At 49.7% G+C, this 8,142-nt stretch overlaps 1 protein-coding gene across 1 annotated transcript in view; it reads right to left on the reverse strand.

Annotated features, from left to right (window-relative positions):
* LOC124237081 (TBC1 domain family member 1-like) overlaps window positions 1-2,146 on the reverse strand; it is a 44,180-nt gene extending 42,034 nt beyond the window's left edge. The window contains exon 1 of the mRNA XM_046656333.1: window positions 1,482-2,146. The gene's annotated coding sequence lies outside the window, so the exon portion shown is untranslated. The remainder of the gene's footprint in view (window positions 1-1,481) is intronic.
* Between the last annotated feature and the right edge of the window lie 5,996 nt (window positions 2,147-8,142).

An 8,142-nucleotide genomic window follows, 5' to 3' on the forward strand; every position in this document is an offset into this window, starting at 1 on the left:
CATTTTTATGGTCTTATTTTCCTACTACTGGGTAGAAAAAAAGAAGAAACAGGTAGATTTGAGGATGTGGTAGCATTCCATTGCCAACAGCTGTAAAACACCTGCACCTGTTGACCAAAGCAACGAATCATTTTTTATACAAACTGTTTCATCTAAGGTCCTTATGCCTTAGGACAGCCTTCTGGGTTCCCAGGAAGGAGCTGATCATGAGGCACACCTCCTCCCAACCACGAGAAGCCATCTTAACTCTAGGAAAAGGTGCAGAGCTCGCCTGCTTCTGGGATCCCTGACCCAAGGGAGCAATTGAACATGAAGTGTTTAGAAACACCAAGAGTTTGTTCTGCTAGGTGGATTCCCAGCCTCCTGGAGCAGCTCTCCATTCATTCTTCCACCCGAATCCCTCCCACACAGAGCAAGCTCCCCAAACACAACAAAACCCAGAGGGGGCCATTCTCCAACTCCTGTCAATCCAATCTGGAATCTGGGGAGAAGAATGAATTTCTGCTTTCCTAAAGAAGGGTTTTTTATCAGGGCCTCTGCAGTTCAGTTTAAACACAGTGCAAAATGTTAAGAAGTTTGGACTTGCAGAGAGAGCTGAGTTTCTTGGGTGTGACCCATTTAAACCGGGTCACTTTTAAATGCTCTTACAAAGTCTGATTATATTAATAAATGAAACCATCCGATCATCTAACAGGAAGAATGAGAGCTCTATACGAAGTGAATACCTATTCATTACTGTCGGGCACTCGGCAAATTAAAGTGTTTGGCGGAAGGAACAATCATTACTTTCAATTTCTTCTCCTTTTTAAGCAACTCCAAGAGAATAAGCCATTTTAAATAAAATCACAACAGGTTAAGGCGCCTCTAGATGGATTTCAAAGAAAATGACACCTCTTTAAAACAAAAACAAAAACACCCAACAACGTGTGGCGAAGTTTGAGGGGTCCCATAATCATAGAACGGTCAGGAAGCTGCTAGAAACAATTATGCAGGGTTTCAAAATGACTGGTACAGGATGTGCCCATAGAAAGAAATGTTGCGCGCACTGGTGGAACTACCTAAGTTACTACTGCAAAGTATCCTGAACTTTTAGAAGGTGGCACGGGCTCCATCTGACCGCCCTCCTTCCAATCTCCTTGCCTTACTCTTTAGCCCTAGAGCTATTTGGCTGGAGCGGGGAGATGCAAGGACGAAGGAGCAGGAGTAGAGGGAGGCAGAGGGAGGGTGCCTGTCGGAGCTCCTGGGTCGCTACAAACTTGAAGGTTTCGCTTTCGTCCAAGTAGGAGGCAACCAGGTAGCAATGCACTTCCTCCCCCGAGGGCCCCCCACGCGGCGACAAAGGCAGAAACACCCCTGGGCGGCTGGATTCCGGCTTCTCCGCGGGCCCGGGAGCGCAGGGGTGTGCTGCGGGAGAGGGGCGCCCGGGATGCACCGGCAGGAACCCCCGAGGTGGCGAGGGCGAAGCCTCAGAGGGCGCCTACCTGTGCCGCGGCGCGCTCAGAGCCCTGGGCCGGGCCGGGGGGCGCAGGTGCTCGGGGGCAGCCTGGAGACCGCCCGGGCGGGCGGGGCGTCCATCGTGCGCGGCTCACTGCGCTCTTCCCGCCGCGGGGGGGCGGGGAAGGGTTCCCCTTGGCTCGGCTCCCGCCTCTTCTCCACCCGGCTGAGGACCCGGCGGGTCCGGCGGCGGCGGCAGCAACAGGCACCGTGGCGCGGGGACGACGGCGGCGGTGGCGGCAGAGGAGGAGGAGGTGTCTGCGCGCGGCTCGCGTTTCCTCCTCCCCGGCTGGGCGAACGCGGGGGAGGCGAGGGGAGGGCAGAAGCCGGGATCTCCCGACTCAATCACCAGGGACCTAAGAGGGGGACACGATGCCCCCCCCCTCCCCACCGCGCCATGTGACTTTGCCCCAGCGGCACAGCCGGGACAGGCGAGTCACACGCGGGCAACAGCTGCTGCAGTGCGGGTCAGCCGCGGCCTCCCTCCCCTCCCCGCCTCTCCCCTCCCGGGCGGTCCATCCTCGGCCCGCCCTGGGGGCTCCAGCCCCCGCCTGGGGGAGGAGGTCCGGGGCACCGCCCCATCCAGCCCTAGCGCAGGCTCCTGGCCCGCTGTACGCCTGGGGCTCCGGGGACGCGGGGCCCCGCGCGTGATTAAGGCCCTCGCGGTGGGATGTGCGGTCGCACGCCCTGTCCTCGGCGGCCTATTTATAGCAGGTGGCACTGCCTGCCGCTCTCTCGGCCAGCGGGGCTCTCAGCAGGTGGCACTACCCGCCCGCTCTTTGCTCCCCCCTTATGTGGACTCTCGCCTTCTCCCTCTGAAAGGGACGTAGTGAAAACTGCCCAGATCACAGGAAGGCAACCAAGCCACCTGGCTCTCCCTCGCATCACTGCTGCTTCCTGTCCTAGGGTGGGATAACAGCAGGGAGGGAACTGAGGCACGGACATCCTATGGCAGGAAAATCAGGGACTCAGGGAAACAGCGAAGGTTAAAGTGTCACCCCCGCCCCATGTTTAATACGGTAACACCGGTAAGCCCCATTTCTGAACAACTGCGGGGGTGACGCAGGGACTGGCTTGGGAGCTTTTTCCCTCTTCGCTCGTCCAGCGCTTGAGCGCGCGAGCGTGCACTCCCCCCGCCCCACCCCCTTGCCTCGGTGTGCCTAACCTTGAGTCACTTTAGGGGAAGTTCCCAGCAACCTGGGAAAGTGTAAGAAGAGACACGAGGGAAATGTAAGATGGCTGAGAGAGCCGGCTCCTGGGATTGGGGGGTGGCAGTCTGCAGGACACAGACAAACCTCCCAAACACCTGTCCCACCAGGTAGATAGGAGCAATTTCACTCCCGTGGTGGGGGGAGGGATCTGAGGAAGGTGAGGGGCTTGGCACCGTCTCCAGAGATGAGGAAGCAGGGAAGGGAGAGCAGGAAGAAGAGGGAGATGGACGTGGGGCAGCAGAAGGGGGCTGCGGTGGAGAAGCCCAGGCGTCATCTTTTGGGATCTTTTGCTTAGTGTAGCAGGAGGCTGACTTTGGGGAAGTGGCTGAGAGTTTGGACTGCAGGATTGGGCACATCTCAACTCCACCACTGGTGTGGCTTAGGCAAGCTGCTTCACCTCTGGTGTCCATTCTCTTACCTGTAAAATGGGACCAGTTCACACTCTACAGGACCATTGTGAGGATAAAATGGGAAAGTGTATGTAAAGTGCTGAGCACAGTGGCACATATATGGACCTCGGCTAATGGCAGCAGCTATTGCTATGGCTCAGGAGGCAGATGGAGGACCCAGGTCCCCCCGCCCCACCCCAAAAGAGTATTCCTAGAGGCTGACCCAGGTTCTTGGAGACTTTTTGATTAGGACTTCCTTATGGGATTCCCTGATTCCATTCTCCTGGATGCTCACATCCAGGGAAGGTATATTTAAGTGGGGCACACAAGTTTTATCCACAGTGTGATTTAAAATTCTCATAATAGCGGTAGCTATTATTCTTTGAAGGGTTAGTCTATTTCGGTCATTGTGGAAGGTACTTTACATATGTTGTCTCTAATCCTCACAAAAATTCTACAGGACAGAGATGATTCAATCCACTTGACTAATGAGGAAACTAAGAGGTTAATGCCTCTTGGAGGCCACAGAGCTAGTTGGTGCTGGAAACCCCAAGATCCAAAGCCCCTTATAACCCACTTTCTCTCTGGCCACTGTGTCGCTGTCTTGAGCACTTAGCTCACTGTTTATTATAGCACAGTTATTTATGAACTTAGCCTCAAATCTTTTTTAAAAAGAGGTGAGGAATACATACAGACATAAATACTCTAGTGATTAGAATGTTTATTGGGTTATGGAAATCGTTCTTCATTAGGTTACAAGACCAGGCAAACCAGTTAAGCCATATTGTTGTCTCTTGGATCACACCATAATTATTTCACATCTTTATCTCCAACTCAGTCATACAGTTCTCATTCTTTCTTTGCAGCAGCCTGCTGTACCCACTTACCTTCAGAGTGCTAGGATGTCAAGACAGGTACACTGTTGTCCGTTTCACTGACACTCCAAAACTGCCTTTCATATATGACCTGCCAGATGGTGGTTGAAACTATTACCTATCATCCCTGCCTGCCATCCCCTGTCCCTGGGAGAAGGAGATAGGCCAAGGCTATTCTCTGCTTATAGAATATTCTGGCCAGAACCCCTCCCATCCTGCCACTCCACTCCCTTTTCTTTTCCTCATTAACCCCCTTCTACCCCCACTCCACCCACGCCCCCAGTCCCAGAGAGCAGGAAAGCTTAGGTACAGACAGGCAGCCAGCTGGGGTGCTAATCAGGTCACAGAGGTCGAAAGTGGGAGGGTTGGGGGCAGAGGTGGCCTAAGTCCCCTGTCTCTCAAACAGTTTAGTGGTGGGGAAACCTCCCTCCCGGCCCCTGCTGAGATCTAGCAAGTTCCAGCTCAGAGATTTACAACTTAGTGAGGAATGATCATTTGCCCTGACCCCTAACCTGGGTTAGGGAAGGGCTGTGGCCTTGCGAGCAGCAGTGATTTCTGCATCACCTTTCCAGTTGCCATGGTCAGTTAATGCCCTAGGAAGGATAGTGAGAGATTTTATAATACTTTTAGCTTCCTAGAAACAGAACTCCCTTTACAATATGTGATAAGGATTTTTGATTTTTTTTTTTTCTGTAAAGCATTATCTCAGAGAATAGAGGATAGCCTGTCATCAACCTCATTTGCATTCATTCCTAGGAGCTCTGGAGGAAATAGTAAAGAGGACTTTGAGACTGATGGTGATACCAGGGATGGCAGGATGCAGACTGTCAGACAGGAGGGGACATCCGTGTTGTCCTAGTGCAGAGCAGAAAGGTAAAGGTAAGAGCTAACCACCCAGCTTTTAACTGCAAGTGCCATCGCTCTAGGAAGAAAGTAGCTCTTTCCCCTTGTGCAGATATGTGACTCCCAGCAGGGCTGGTACGCCACCATGGCGGAGGCTGGGGCAACAGGGCATTGGTGATGGCAGCAGAGATGGGCTCCCTGGGAGCCCAGGAAGGTGTTCTGTTGGTAGTTCTTTAAGTCACCAATAACAAAATTAAGTAGGGAATGGGACCAAACACCGCTGTGACTATAGAACCCCAGGATGGCACAGTGGTTCACTGAGTATGCTTGCTGCCACAGACTGGTGGTGACTTTCTAGAGCCCTAGGTGGAGAAGGTTTCTGAGTCATATCCAAGCTCAGTGGGAAGGGGTGCAAAATGGAGAGGCAGCATCTGCCTCAAGCATGGGAGGAGGCACCAAACTGGGTAATTGCCAATCCTGCCAACCCAAAGCGTAACTATCGGCATCTAAACAGTGTGTTAAGTCATGCCCAAGTATCTTAATTAGCTGTAAGAAATACCTTCATGACAAGAAAATGGATTAAAGTCAAGTTCAGAGAGTATGTTACATTGACTTGCCTACAATACTTAGGGCCTTAAATTGCTTTCTGAAAGGCATAAGAATGATAAAACGTAGCAGAGTAAAAAAATAAAACGAGCAGATAACCAATGTAGATTTTGGAATTTCAGCAATTTAAACAAAAGTTTTATTGCATGGGAGAACTGGTGCTTACAAGGGGTAAGACAACATAAATCCACGCGCTGTGAGAACAAGCGGACTGTCCTGTCGAGCCCCAGAGTAGGCTTCTGTGAAGTGTCTCATCTCCTTTTATGGACAAAGTAGATAAAACTCTGGGCACTGGTTCCACTTCCTTTTTCAGCTCCCTCTCCTATTTGTTAAATCATTGCTCTACACAGGCGACTGTTCCACGCCGCTCTATGACGGTATCCAGCCTTTACTTCGGGTTCCCACCTCCGACCTGAGCTGACTCTGTGGGTTCGGGCATTAAGCACAGAGCTGAGCCAGTGCTAGCACGCCACTCTTTGTTATGATATCTAAATTTGTCTAAGGTCTCTGAGAATTTCTTTGTAAATTGTCAGAGTTGGGGATTTCAGGGATTTTTACCCAGACTGGGAAAATGACTAAGCTTGCAACACTGCAAAACCCCCACTTCATTTTATCCCAAATGCCGTTATGACGTTGCTGGTGCATGATGTGTGGTCTCACTTAGAAAATGCAGTAGCCGGCTGGCGGGTCTCCCTGCTTTTGCCCTCGCCTCCATGCAGTCTACTCTCACTACAGCAGCCAAGTGAATCCGTTAAAATACTAGTGGGGCCGTGTTGCTGGTCTACTTAGAACCCTCCCATGCCTTCCCAGGTTTCCCAGAGTAGAGTCACAGTCCTTATAGTGGGTTATGGAGCCCTAGGGGTCTACCTTCTTCCCCGCCTCCACACCACTACCTCTGTGCTCCATCACCTGCCAACAGTCTTAGATCACTCGGCCCCAGCCACGCTGGCCTTGTTGTTACTCAAACTGGTGAGGCACACTCCTGGCCCAGGGCCTTGGCACTCACACTTCCCTCTGCCAGATGTGCTCTTACCTCAGATTCCTCATTGCCCTCTACTTCACCTTCTTCAGGTCTTTGTTTAAATGTCACCTTCTCCAGCAGGCCTTCTTTGACAATCTTTTGAAAATGGAAACCACTGCTCCACCTACACACACACACACACACTCTCTCTCTCTCTCTCTCTGTCCCTCTCTCCCTCCCTCTCTCTCCCTCTCTCTCTCTTCTTTTCCACTTTCCTGCTTTATATTTCCCCATAGTGTTGATTGCCCTCTGATATACAATATTAGTTACTCATATATCTTATTCGTATCTGTTTCTGTCCCCACCTCCATGAGGAAAGAGAATTCTTTCTGTTTTTTTCACTGCCGTATCTCCAATGCATAGAGTAGAGCCTGTACATAGTGGGCATTCAATAAATAAGGAATGAATGAAAATAATTTGTAACACATGACATTGGGGAGTTCATGGAATGTTTGTATAGAACCTCCTTTAGATTAGAAAAGTTTTAGGTTTCCCTCTATTTAGTCTTGTGCCCTCATCAGGTTTCTCAACTGCCCTAAGAGATACGTCAGTCCTACCCCCAAGGTGATCTGAATGTTAAAGCATGTGACTCCTAGTTTAACCATCAACACAGGATCTGACTTCCAGAAGTACCATAAAAGGGCTGTAAAATCATGCAGCAACTGAGAACTCAATATTTGTCAAAAGTTTGGTTTAGAAAAGTATCATTTTGGAGAACTGCCTGAAAGATATACAGTCCGACTGGTCCTCCAGAATATGGATCCCTGAAAATCAGTTCCTGGACCCGATCAGCCCAACAGAAGAGCAGTCCTCCTGGACTGTATCCAGAACAATTTCTTTCATCAAATTACACTTTGACATTATTTCATTTGTCCATATTGGGGGAATACATTTTATTAAAATGCCCTATTCGGTCCGGATATTGTTTAACACCTTACACAATGTCCTTTTAAGGAGAATTCAAGAAAAAGTTTCTCAGGGCTCTACCAGGAATAACTTTTCTTTCCTTGAGCAACTTGTCATCTCTCCATCCTTGCACTGACTAATGGACTCAATGGTCAGATTTGGGATCCACTGCTTAGCAGGTCTCGAGGTCATTTTGTGTACCAAGTCATTGATTCACAAATGCCCTTCATAAGCCATGGCCAGCTTGTGTCAGTTTTCATCCATGTAAGACAAAATATGAATAGCAATGTATAATTTTACAAAACTAAACTATACTACTCTGTATTCTGGGATCATATTCCTCCCACTTTGTAGGTATTAACAAAAGAAAGTCTTTCTTTTATGAAATGGTGGTAAGAGTCAAGGGTAGGAGCTTTTGTTGGCTTTTTATTTTTGGTTTTTAACATCTTTACCTGGCAAAAGAACACGATAGCACAGTTCCGTCAGCTGCCAGTGTTTGGGAAACTTTCAGTGGTTCAGAAAATCCAGAGTCTAGCAAGCATTGGTTATCTACCTTACTCCTGGCTTCATTCATCCTCATCTACTTTCTCCTCCTGTAGTCCTGATTTCTTATTCACTTCTTGTTATGTTGCCTTGTGTGCATTTAAGCCACCTTCAATTATTTCTGGGATGTGGCAGACGTGAATGAATGAGTGAATGAACGAATGAATAGACTTATACGAGCTAAAGAACATATCCACTTGCTTGGCATGTGGCACCAACTCCACACTGCATCAAATGCTCTTGTTCGTCAGCAT

Source organism: Equus quagga, chromosome 3 (genome assembly GCF_021613505.1).
Source record: "Equus quagga isolate Etosha38 chromosome 3, UCLA_HA_Equagga_1.0, whole genome shotgun sequence".
NCBI lineage: Eukaryota > Metazoa > Chordata > Mammalia > Perissodactyla > Equidae > Equus > Equus quagga.